Genomic DNA, 12,852 nt, shown 5'->3' with positions numbered 1-12,852 from the left:
AGCTGCCACCCCAGGCTGAGCTCAGGGCCTGGGGCTGGGACTGTGCTTCTCTCTCTTACAGCAGAAACAGACTTTTCCTACTGACCTTCTAAGTTGTCTTTGGCGTTTGTGGGTTGAGAAGTCTGGAAACCGCCACAACTGCCAGTGATTCAGTCCTCTGAGGCCTGCTCCAGGTTCACTGAGGCCTGCCTTGCCTGCACACCCATACCAAACTGCACTCCTCTCCCAGCCCAGTGCAATATACCTTTCTGATCAACCATCCAAGGTGTCTTGGGCTGGAAATTTGTTTCACTCTGTCTTTTTATGGGTTCTGCTGCTTTAGAATTTGTTTAGAGCCATTTTATACAGGAATTTAGAGGGGCTTGGGGGACAGCTCAAACAAGTCACTGCTTTTACTCCCCCATCTTGGCTCCGCCCCCATCTTCCAACATTTTTAGAAGAAATAAACTGTCTGCCTAAGACAACTGAAAAATAGTAGTGTAGATTTAAATTCTAGCCTAGTAAAACTGAGGTCTGAAGTTACTAGTGCTTATTTCACTCATCACCATATCATTTTACCCCAATTTTAGGTTACCTATGGCCCACAAACACCCTAGAACTTGGAGTTCATATGGACCAGTTTTGATCCTAGGAGCATTATTCCCAAGAAGTTCATTGTCTTTTTATTTTACTTACTACCCCTATCTGAAGTAATCCAAGAAAATTTCTTAACATACTCATGATAAAGCTTATGTCTAGGTTTCCCCCAAATGAGAGTAAAAGGAATCTTTAGTTACTGTACAAGCCCTCTAGGTATCATATGCAATCAGATTATAGGACAACTTGTATTTCTCCTCATAAAAAATACAGAAGACACAAAGTACTCATAGAAGACTGTAACAGATACAGAAATACATAAAGTACTCAAATAGCAAGTCATCAGCTCTGCTTTAAAGAGAACATAACTTGGGGCTACCACCTGCACAAACTTTTGATATAGTTTGACAAGAATGAGATGGTCTGTTGTTTTGTTTGAGAAGACCACTCAGTCAGCTGATCACTAGGAGTTTTTTGTAACCTATTAGCAAAATGCCAGTACACATGCATGTGCATGTCCACTCCTACTCATAGATTTCTCTCTCTCTCTCTCTCTCTCTCTCTCTCTTTCTTTCTCTCTTTCACTCTCACTCTCTTCCTTCTCTTCTTCCTCCTCCTCCTCCTTTCTCTCCCTCCCACATATATGTACATATAATATATTTACATATAGACATTTACATACATATGCATATAGAGCCTATGCCCTATTATGTCATCAAGTTAATTAGGGAGTTCAAAGTACTCAGGGGCTCCACCGATCAACCTTCACCTTACACTAGCAAATAAATACTAAGAAGTTAGGGACTGGATCCATGATTTCAGTCATATAGAGAATTCCTGGATGAGGAAACTCTAGCAATGCAGTTTGGCACCTTCCCTGCAATTTATTACCTTCAAGAGTTACCTAGACCATTGAGCAGGGTAGAATGATTTGCCCATGGTCACAGCCACTATCTGTCAGAGGAAGGATTTGAATCCAGGTCTTCCTAGAAACAAGGTCAGATCTCTACTAACTACAGCATGCTGGCAGGTAAACTTAAATATTTTTGTTTGTTTTTAAACTTCTTTTGAAGAATTCATTCTAAATTATACATCAAAGACAGAATTGATCTGCAGATAAACAAAGCTGCCTTCTCTCAAGCCTATTCTCTCACAAATTTGGTCATCGTCATTTTTATATTAACTGTTCAACTTACTAATTTTTATCTTTCCTGTTCCTAAAAAATAGATGACGCCTTATTAATCATCTTAAAGACATTTACCTGCAATTAAATGCTTCAATGGTAGGTGTGATTTCATCAATGTGACCACTCTCTCAAACAGTATACATCACTGCCCATCCATACATTCTCGTTCTGTGCAACTCATCCCTTTGTTTCCATAAACTCTCCTGCACAAAGGGAAAATGCAACCTGCTGGCATCCTTCCTTTCTTTAGATTTCTTTACAATGCTTGGGTACCAATAGAGTTATCCATTAGTTTTCCCTTCCTTCACTACATGAACAGCACATTTCCTTAGCTTGCCATCCATCTCCCTGAGGATATTCTTGCTGCCCCATCTTCATAATTCTTATTTGATAGTATGTTTCAGCCTACTCATATTCACTATAAACCACTCTATTGCCCTTTGAATTACCCACAATTTTATTTCTTCAGGGACTGCAGTATCCCATGATTTGCAGTCATATACATAATTATTTTTAAATGGGCCTTTGTTTCACAAATAGACTTGTGTCATTAAAAAACTATGAAATTTCCCAAAAATCTTCAGTATCTGTCATATGTATTTGTATTTGTGTATAGATATGTTCATATATAGGGAATAGCTAGGTGGCACAGTAGATAGAGGACCAGATTTGGAGTCAAGAAGAATTGAGTTCAAACCTGGCTTCAGACACTAGTTGCAAAACTCTGAACAATTCTGTTTGCCTTATCTAAAAAATGCGAATAATAATAGCACCTACCTCCCAGAGTTATGAGGATCAAATGAGATAATTGTAAAGCACTCAGAACAGTGATTGGCACATAGTAAATAATTATTACTATTCTATATGTGTGCATATATGCAAACATAAATACATATTATGTGTGTATGCATGTGTATGCATATGAATACATATGAATATTTTTGTTTCCTGTAACATATGAAAATCTTAATGGCATTTTAAAGCTGATTATTTGTTTTCCTGATCTAGAGCTTTTTGTTCAATGAACTTAAATGGTTCTATTAAACATGAGGAGCCCAGCTTCCTTTAATTATCTTGAAAGACAATTAGAATAATTTTTTTTAGAGAAGGAAGAAAGGAGGAAGAAAGAGAGAGATCAGGTAGAGCAGCTATGAGGCCTATTCATCCGTGACAGTCTAGAAAACAAGCATATTTCACCCATTTGTTTCTTCCTGTGTGAATTGTTCGAGCTACTTTTGAGTGATTATAGGTCTCAAGAGGATCTGCAGTATTCCAGGGCATAGAATGGTCCACAAAATGTCATATGGAAGCAGGAGTGTGTGGAAAACTTAATCCTATGTTTGGGAAAAATGTAAACCTTAAAATACTATATAAATGTCAGTTATTGTTATTATTATGACCTATGGGAGGTCTGTCTTCTATTTTGAAAATAAAATGGAAACCTGAATGGCAGCAGCAAACATGATGGGTAAGTTTATGCCATTCAGTCTTATTCTTCACCTAATAGTAATAATCAGAGGTCACTGAAAAAACCAACTATCTCTGTTGTTGCATTTTTCAAGGAATTAGTAGGATTTTGACATATGCATGGGAAACACCTTGTTGGAAGAGAGCCTTAAGAGGTCAATCAAATTCAACACCTTTTTTGGTATTAAACAGTAATCAGTGTAAGATTTTTTATTTTCTCACCTTTCAGTTAATTGTTTATTTGTAATTGATGATAAATTTTCATATCCGTTTTATTTTATTCGTACCACCCAGGGCTTACTTTTCCATCCCCTACCTTCTCCTCTACCGCTGATTATGCATGTTTACCTCTCCCTATCTCAGTTAATCTGGAATGACATTTGTTTTTTCCATCTCTCTTTAGATGAGCAAGATAGTGAGATCTTAATGGCATTTTAAAGCTGAATATTTGTTTTCCTGATCTAGAGTTTTTTGTTCAATGAACCTAAATGATTCTATTAAACATGAGGAGCCCAGTTTCCTTTAATTATCTTAAAAGACAATTAGGATAATTTTTTTTTCTAACTGACCTTAGAAGAATGGAGATAATCATCCTAGATCTGTGGGATACTTTGTAGAGAAACTATAAAGGGAAACACAAGAATAAGGTAAATCACAGTCACTGGCAAAAAGGGAGAAAAAGAAGACAGGAGGGAGTGAGATCTAGGCTATTACTCAGGAAATAAAAATAGCATTCTTTTTCAATATAGTCTGCAAATTAATTACTAATTTTAAGCATCCAGAGATGAAACCTGTCACAAAGCTCTGATAAAGAATAAGTTGGAGCCAGGGAAATTTCATTTGAAGTATATATGGAAATTTCTAATACCAATATTCTTCCAATGATGGCTGTGACTCATACACAACACCACAATCTCCAAAGAATTAAAGGTACAGTCACCAAAAAAGTCAATGGAAAGGCATATGGTGGGTGTAAGTGTGAGTAGTGTATAACATATTACTATTCCAATAATTGTACAGGAGAATAATAATAAATATAACTTGCGCAGTAGTTTCAGTCACGTCCAATTCTTTGTGATCTCATTTTGGTATTTTTTTTTTTGGCAAAGATACTGGAATGGTTTGCTATTTCCTTCTCCAACCCATTTTGCAGATGATGAACTGAGGGAAACAAGATTAAGTGACTTGCCCAGGGTCACACAGCCAGTTAATGTCTGTGGCAGAATTGAACTCAGGAAGAGGAGTGTTCCTGACTCCAGGCCTTCTACTCACTATGTCACCTAACTGCCCAATAACAACAATAGCTAATATTTATATAGTACTTGCTATGTACTAACTGTGTTAAACACTTTATAATTTGATCCTCACAACAACCCTGGGGGTAAGTGCTATTACTTTACAGATAAGAAGATGATGTCAAACAGTGGATAAGAGACTTGCCCAAGGTTGCATAGCTAGTAGGTATCTGAGGCCAGATTTGATCTCAGTTCTTCCTAACTCCAGACTGGGCACTCTATCCACTGCAGCATCTAGAGCATATCATCAAAGATATATATGACTAAAAAGAAGAATGTAGCAATCAAACCGTTAATTAACATTTATTAAGGGCCCTCTATGTGCCAGTCACTGTGCTAAACATGGTGTATAGTATACACAAATACAGTAAACCAAACAATCCCTACTTTTTAGGAGTTTATATCTGATTGGGGTGGCAATGAGGACATACATAAGCATATATGGAATAAATGTAAAGGAAATAAATACAAAGTGTTTAAAGAGTAAGGGATTTTAGGGGAAGGGCACTAAAAATTGAGATTAGGCAAGACTTCACAAAGACAGCAGTACTTTAATTATATCTTGAAGAAGGAGTTTATGAGTTGGGAAAATGAGAAAGAAATACATTACAGTCATGGGGGACAGCTAATACAGAGGGAAGGAGACAGGATATGGAATTATGTATGTGAAGGACCAAGAGAAGGTCAGTTGGACTGTATCATAGAGTTTGGAAGGAGAATTATGTCTGACAATCCTGGAAAGATAGGTTGGGACCAAGTTATGATGGGCTTTAAAAGCCAAACTGAGGTGTTTCTATTTTATTCTAGAAGCAAAAAGAAAGCACCATAGTTTGTTGAGTATGAAAATGATATGTTTAGATCTAACTTAAGGAAAATCACCTTGACAGAAGTTTGGAGAATAGATAAAAGTGGAGAGAAGTCTTGGGACAGGGAAATCAATTAGGAGACTATTTGTAATATGGCTAGGGGGTTAATTAGGTAATATGCTGGGGGAGAGACATGGTAGCCATGTGAGTAAAGAGAAACGTCAGTTGAAAGGATGCTTTAGAAGTAGAAATGGAAAGATTGGGCAGCTGATTTATGTGAGGGATGCTATGTTGGTCATAGTTTGGGTTTTAATGTGAGTACACTTAGCAATTGTTTTCTGTTCTGGTCAGAAACTCTGAGGATCTTCCTCTCCCAGATTGATATCCTCGTAATGGTAAATTGAGCCATCTTTTGTCTCAACTCTTGCTTAGCCCTTAATCATTGAATGGGTGTGGCCTCAGACAAACTGAGACCTGGGAAAGACCTTAATTTAAAAGGCTAAGATTATCCACTGCATCCTGGGCCAATCATCTTGACCTTTGTGTTGCCACTGGACTAGAGAGAGTGAAGCTGATGACTTTGCACAGCTCTGCCACACTGAAATTCAATTCACTCTCATGATGTCATTGGTCCTGTTCAACAACAAAGGATGAACAACAACAATGTGGGGAATGAGAAAGAATGAGAATCGGGAAAATTGCAATGTTACTAACCTAGGGTACTGGAAGAATGGTGGTGTCATTTATAAAGAAAGGAAAATTGGGAAGAGGAGATTTCAGCTCAGCTTTAAATCATTTTAGTTTTAAATGTGTCAAGTTTGAGAAGTCTCTGGCAAATTCACGTTGAAATTTCAAAAAAAAAAAGCAATTGATGATGTGGTATTAAAGCTCACTGGAGAAAATGGGAATGGATATATAGATCTGGGAGTCATTGGCATAGAGATGATAATCAAACCCATAAGAGTGGTTGTGGTCACAGAGAGAGATTGTAAAGAGAGAAGAGTCAGGTGCATAAGACAGAATCTTGGGGGATATATCTACCGTAAGTGGCATGATCTGAGTGATGAAATAACAAAGGATATTGAGAAGAAGAGTTAGACAAGCAGAATGAGAAACCAGAGAGGGGAATTTCATGAAAATTCAGAGAGAGATACCTATTATTCAGCAAAAGAGGGGGTCAGCAACGTCAAATGAAGTAGAAAGATCAAGAAGAATGAAGAGTGAACAAAGGTCATTAAATTTGTCAATTAAGAGATCATTTGTAACTCATTGGTAACATTGAAGAGAGCAGTTTTAGTTGAGTAATCAGGTTAGACAATATATTACCAAAGATTGAGAAGTGAGTGAGAGGAAAGCAAATAGAGACAGAAAGCATAGGCAGTTTTTTTTTAGGAGTTTGAAAAAGAGAGAAGAGATACAAGACATTAGTATGAGGGGTGGTAGGATCAAGTAAAGGGTTTTTTTTTTTTAATGGGTGATACTTTGGCATGTTTAAAGGCAACAGAGAAAGAACCAGTAAATAGGAAGAGAATGAAAATGAGGAGGAAGGGAGTGATAGAGGTTATTGTGCTGGAGAAGATGGGAAGGGATTCAATGGGAAGGGACACGTATAGAAAGATTTGCCTTGACAAAGAAAAGAGCAACCTGATTGTTGGAGAATAAGGGAAGTAAAGGTAATATCAAAGGTTCTGAGATGAAGAATAGGTGAAGAGATGAAGTTCATATTGAATGACTTCAATTTCTTCTACAAAAGAAGTCCTCAGCTGAGAAGGAGGGATTGCTTTGCATAAAAGGATTGCCTTGCTGCATTGGGGGCCCAATTGAAATTGGAAAACATGAATTTATAATATACCCAGCCAACATGGTTATATGACTTCCTTCAGCTGCATTCAACGTTATAGTGAGAAGGACAACTGAGATTGTGGGAACAATTCAGATATAAGGTTCAGCAAAGAATGAGCAGTAATAGGACAAAGAGGCAAGGTACAGAGTTGATTTAGGTTAAGATTAGAGAAGGAGAAAAGTGAAGTCAAAGCCAAGGTAAAATCCTGATGAAAGTACTTATGGTTGGAGGGGCTGAAGGTCTTTATGAGACCAAAAATTGGATTTAGAAAGGATAAGGCATAAGGAAAGATGGAACGATAGTTTATAATCAAATAAAAGTTTTAAATTAGGAAAACGGAACATTTCTGGGTAAAGGTGAGATCCAGTACACGATGAGAGGTTAGAGAGTCAAACTTCAGTGGGAAGCAAGGGACATTCAGACTCTCTTTTCTTATTAATGGTTGGGTAGAGAAGAGTAAAGGTATAGTCAAGTGATAGAGTGTAGGGGTATGGATGTAGTGTCATAGGAGGAACCCAAGACTCAGTGAAAACAAGTAGATGGAAGGTATATGAGAGAAAGAAGTCCAGAAGAAAGGGAATTTTGTACAATGAGACACAGTGGAATTAGCGGGCAGGGCTAGAGTCAGATATCAGTGGGATGGGTTAGTGATTAATTAGAGGGTCTAGTGATTAATTAAAATAAGATAGGGAGAAATAGTTGATAGGAAATTGTTAGTCCCAGGTGTAGTAGTATGTTGTAAATGAAAAATAAATCTCACAGTCTCCAAGAGGTGCTGATGAGCAAAGGCCAAAGGTATAGGTCTTACTCATATTCACCTGCTCTTCTTATGGGAGGGAGAAGGAGTGCTTTGAGACTCCTCCTTGGATGGCAGAATGTGCTGTGGGAATAACCTATGAGGAGACCACATGTTCTTTAGTATCCACATGGTGTCAAGAGATCTAGACAAATAAAAGATCTAGGAAAATAGATCCACTGTGGAAGATGTATGGCATGATATTGGCAAGAATTGCACAGAATGAGAAGGTATAGATGGGTCACAATCCACCCCTTGGAAAGTAATACCTATATCAATGAGATTACAGATCTCCTTAAGTATTCATTAGTATGAATAAATATTAATCCATGAGATTTTCATCATAGCATCTAAAACTATTCAAAAATGAAGCCAATTCAGACTTTCCATGCCAATGTCAGGGAGAGCAGAATACATAGAGGCATTTCTAAGGGCTTGGCAGCTCTTTCCTTTAAAAAAAAAAAATCTCCCATGCCTTATGTATCCTACTAGGGTTTTTTATATATTCTTAATCATGCAGAACAGCAACTTGAAAAAAAAATCAGGGTATTCAGGAAGGTTTTGATATTTAGGATGAAAATTCTCCTTCCCCTATCTAAAGACAAGGGAAATTTCCTGTATGTTTTTTCTCTATCCAAAGGAGAATGGAGAGCCATTAAAAGCATGAGACTAAATTGTGAGCTGATGAGTTACAGAAGGTTTTCAAAGGCCATCCATAGGCAGAAGACTGGCACAATCCATGGAAGGATTTCATGTTTCTGACTAAATTTATAATCATATTAGATTCAGCCAAAATTAGATTGTAATCACAGATGCCCTTGAGCCACACAGTCCCAAACTTTGGTCTTACTCATAAACTTGACAGGACAATGGCAATGTATTTCAAAGTGGGTCCTATTGTCCCTAATGCCTGATCAGCTAATGCCTCATGCTTTCCACTGGAGGATGTGAAATAGGAAAGTCACCAGAAGCCAGAGTCTTATCAAAAGAAAGAACTTAGGTTCCTTCTACTCTGAAAACAGGGGGCTTGAGAAAAATCTTAAATTCTTACCAAAGAAGTCTAAGCCACAGAAATGCAAATGAGAATGAATTAACTCAAGTGCCATGCTAATCAGAGAGAAAAAGAGAGAGACAGACAGAGACAGACAGAAAGAGACAGAGAAAAAGAGAGAAAGAGACAGAACAGAGAAAAAGAGAGAAAGAGACAGACAGACAGACCTCACCCAGGCACAAAGTGGAATAGGAGAAACAAGCAGAGAATCTTACAACGGTAAAATCTGAACACAACAAGTTACCCTGAAGAGGGCAGGATGTTCTTTCTGTGTTCAGCAGGAGTCTGTTTTAAACTAATTTAGAACTCTTACAGATGAGCTTATTAAGTTCTGTGACACCAAATTATACACTAATAAGAATACAGATCAACACGTTCCTCATTCTCAGAAAGGCAGCACTGTCAAGGAGCCAGCACTTCAGTGGGCAGAGGATTGACTTATAACAGCTTTCACATCATGAATCACCTTCCCACTAGCTAACTCAGTGTCTGAACCCCCAGTGGAAGTTGCTATATTTGTAAACTCAAATTCCACAGAACTTATGTATCCAGGAATCAAAATCAGTGATATAGAAACTACAGTGATGCTGCTAGTGATGGGACACCAATAATAAGGCACTGAGTAGGTGGCCACTAAGTACTGAGGGTGCCAAGTGTAAGCTGTCAATGAGGGTAAAACATAAAGGAAGAAAAGAAGGTGAATATTAATTGCCCTCCCATTCATCCCAATCCATAAACTAGCCACCAGTCTCTGAGCAAAGATTATCCTAATACTTCCCTCTCCCCCTCTACACTCAAGATCATCTACTCAACATTAGAGTGAACCCTGAGGCAGAACAAACACTCAAAAATTAAAAATACAAAGGCATTTTAGACCTGTGCCTTCTCCCTAAAAAAGTACTCTAGAATTACATATACATGTGTATGTATATGTGTGTATGCCTGTATGTATGTGCATGTGTGTATACATGTTATTCTCCACCTCCATAGAATGTAAGATAATTGAGAGAAAATACTGTTTCATTTTCTCTTTGTATTACCAATGTGTTGTTCAGGACCTTCAACATAGTAGGTAAACAATAAATGCTTCCAGAATTCAATTGAATTGAATGACTTTTGAAAGGGAAACAGAATCTCAAGCTATATCAAGGATATTTCAGTAAGCCTAAAGAATATTAATTTGCTTCTAAATATTTTTATTAGTTACAAAAAAGCAGTTATTTTATACACTTGCATAATAATATGCAGAACATTAAATATAAAAGACTAATAGCAGGACATTGACTTGTAATAAGGCAATTTTTAACTGAACTCCATTGAACAAGATGAGAACAATTTTTCAGTGATGATAATGATGATGATGATAGTGATGATAGCACATTTAAAGTAATTAACATCTATGCATTGCTAGCATTACTATATCCTTTTGGCTCTGGAAAACATACCATAATAGAATTTGAAAGTAGCCTCATAAAACCCCTAAAATATTAAGGAAACAACAAGGATCATTACCCTAAGCAGTTATAAAAACATTATTCAAACATGTTTCATCCTCTCTAAAACTAGTCTGTACCCAGAATTCCATGTCAGCCCAGATTTGGCACTGGGCATCTGTTCTGTCACCATGTATAAACTTTAACACCTTCCACTTCTTTCCTTTCTTTCTCAGAGACTGATAATTGAATCAACATTCCCTTTCCAAATATTGTGATGGGTTTGACAGAAGTGACCCTTTTTCTTGCCAAGCCTAATCCCTTGGGTATTCCCCTATCTCCTTACCAAAAAAAGAGAAAGAAAAATAATGGATATCATCAGAATACATGGGAAACAGGTTTGTTTGTTTGGGTTTTTCTTAAGGCCTATAAAAATGCTTTTGGAACAAGCAAGCATTACTTTACTAAGCACAAATGAAGGTTGACAATTGGTGCACAACATTACATTTTTCTAATATAACTGAAAGTAGATTACCTCCGGGTAAAGCCTATGAAATAGATAGTATGTAAGAATGGAATCAAGATGCACCTCATTGGGAAACAGGAACATTAATTCAGTCAACACTATGTCAATAAAGAAGCATCCAATAAAAATGGTTGAGTAACACAGATGTCAGTGAAAATGAAGGGATTTATGATGACAATTCAGGAACCAGACTTTACCTCTAGAAGTGAAGAAAGGACTATCTTTCAGGAATCCAGACTTGTTGATCAATGTAGATCATTTGAGGAAATGACAGAAACTGTGAACCCTTGAAACTATTGTGATGATCACTTTGACACAGCAGACAGTAGAGAAAGTAGCAACCTTTTTTGTGTTACCACCACAAGAAATCAAGATCCATCAGAACTAATGAGGGATACCAATACTCCACCTGCTAAAAATGCTCCTGACACTAACTGCAAAGTGGGGAAACATAAGTGAAATAGGATGAAGATAGAAGCACTTTAATTTTGCTCCACATCATAACAAAACTGAAAACATGTTACCAGTTAGGGCCAAGGGCTTCATGCTACTTTTTGTCAAAGGTACCCTCAGCTCTTATTCATACAAAAAAGTATTATAGATTAATTCAGGGCAATCATAAGAAATAACTTCATCCCAAGCCCAAATTATATAAAATTGCTTGATGATGATGAAGATGATGATAATGATGATGATGATGTAAGAGTATAAATGAAGGTCCTTCTAAAATCAGAATAGGGGGCAACTAGGTGACGCAGTGGCTAGAACTCTGGCCTTGGAGTCAGGAGGATCTGAGTTCAAATCCAGCCTCAGACCATTGACACTTACTAGCTGTGTGACCCTGGGCAAGTCACTTAACCCTGATTATCTCACCAAAAAGCAAAAACTAAATAAATAAGTAAAATAAAATAAAATCAGAATAGAGAAAGGTGAATAAACTAAGGCCACTGAAAATATTTACTTAATCTAAACTCCAAAAATTCTACTTAATAATGAAATGATGGAGGGGAAAATTATTTAGAAGAGAAGATGAGTGTCCTTAGCCTAGATTTTGAAAATATTCTTTTTGAGTTTGACAACACAAATCAAACAAGGAGAGCAACTATACCAAAACATATTTTTCCAAAATTAACATTTGTTATGATCATCAAGAATGAATGCCTTTTCACAGAATATTTGACAAATTGAGTGAATTAGAAAATACTTTGTAAGTACTTCCTTTGTTCAAAACACTGTACTAAGTTCTGAGGATATAAATAGAAAAGCAAGACAGTTCTCACTCTTGAAATGCTCATGTTCTAATGAGGGAGACTATGTATGTATGTATGTATGAAACTATCTCTCTCTCTCTCTCTCTCTCTCTATATATATATATATATATATATATATATATATATATATATATATATAGTTTCAATTGCAAGGGTTGGAAAGGCCTCATAGTCCCTAGAGTACAGCAGCAAAGCAGATGATAATGACATCTTTAATGTCATTTCCACTAGTAAAAGGGTACCAATGATAAAAACAAACGATTTCAAGACTGGCACATAATAGCACAAAGACCATTGCTATGATAAAAAACTGTAGAAAGAAAAGATGGATTTATTAAAGAATATTCCTAAGAACAAGCATCAATTACCACAATGGCAGACAAAACTTGAGAAAGCTACTGAAGACTGATAGAAATGCACTGGAAGCGTATATCAATGTCTAGTTAGTGCATGAAATAGAAAATGTGAAGGCAGCAAAAAAAAAAAAAAGAAAGAAATGAGGAACAGATGTAAATCTGTCCAGTAAGTCAAAGTTACCACAATAAACCAAAGTATATTAGAAATCTAGATTCCCTCAATTAGCAATTGAAAGCAAGTTAAA

This window comes from Vombatus ursinus, unplaced genomic scaffold, assembly GCF_900497805.2.
Source record: "Vombatus ursinus unplaced genomic scaffold, bare-nosed wombat genome assembly UNPS02014962.1, whole genome shotgun sequence".
Taxonomy (NCBI): domain Eukaryota; kingdom Metazoa; phylum Chordata; class Mammalia; order Diprotodontia; family Vombatidae; genus Vombatus; species Vombatus ursinus.
The sequence above is the reverse complement of the archived record's forward strand: the minus strand, read 5'-3'. Positions refer to the sequence as shown.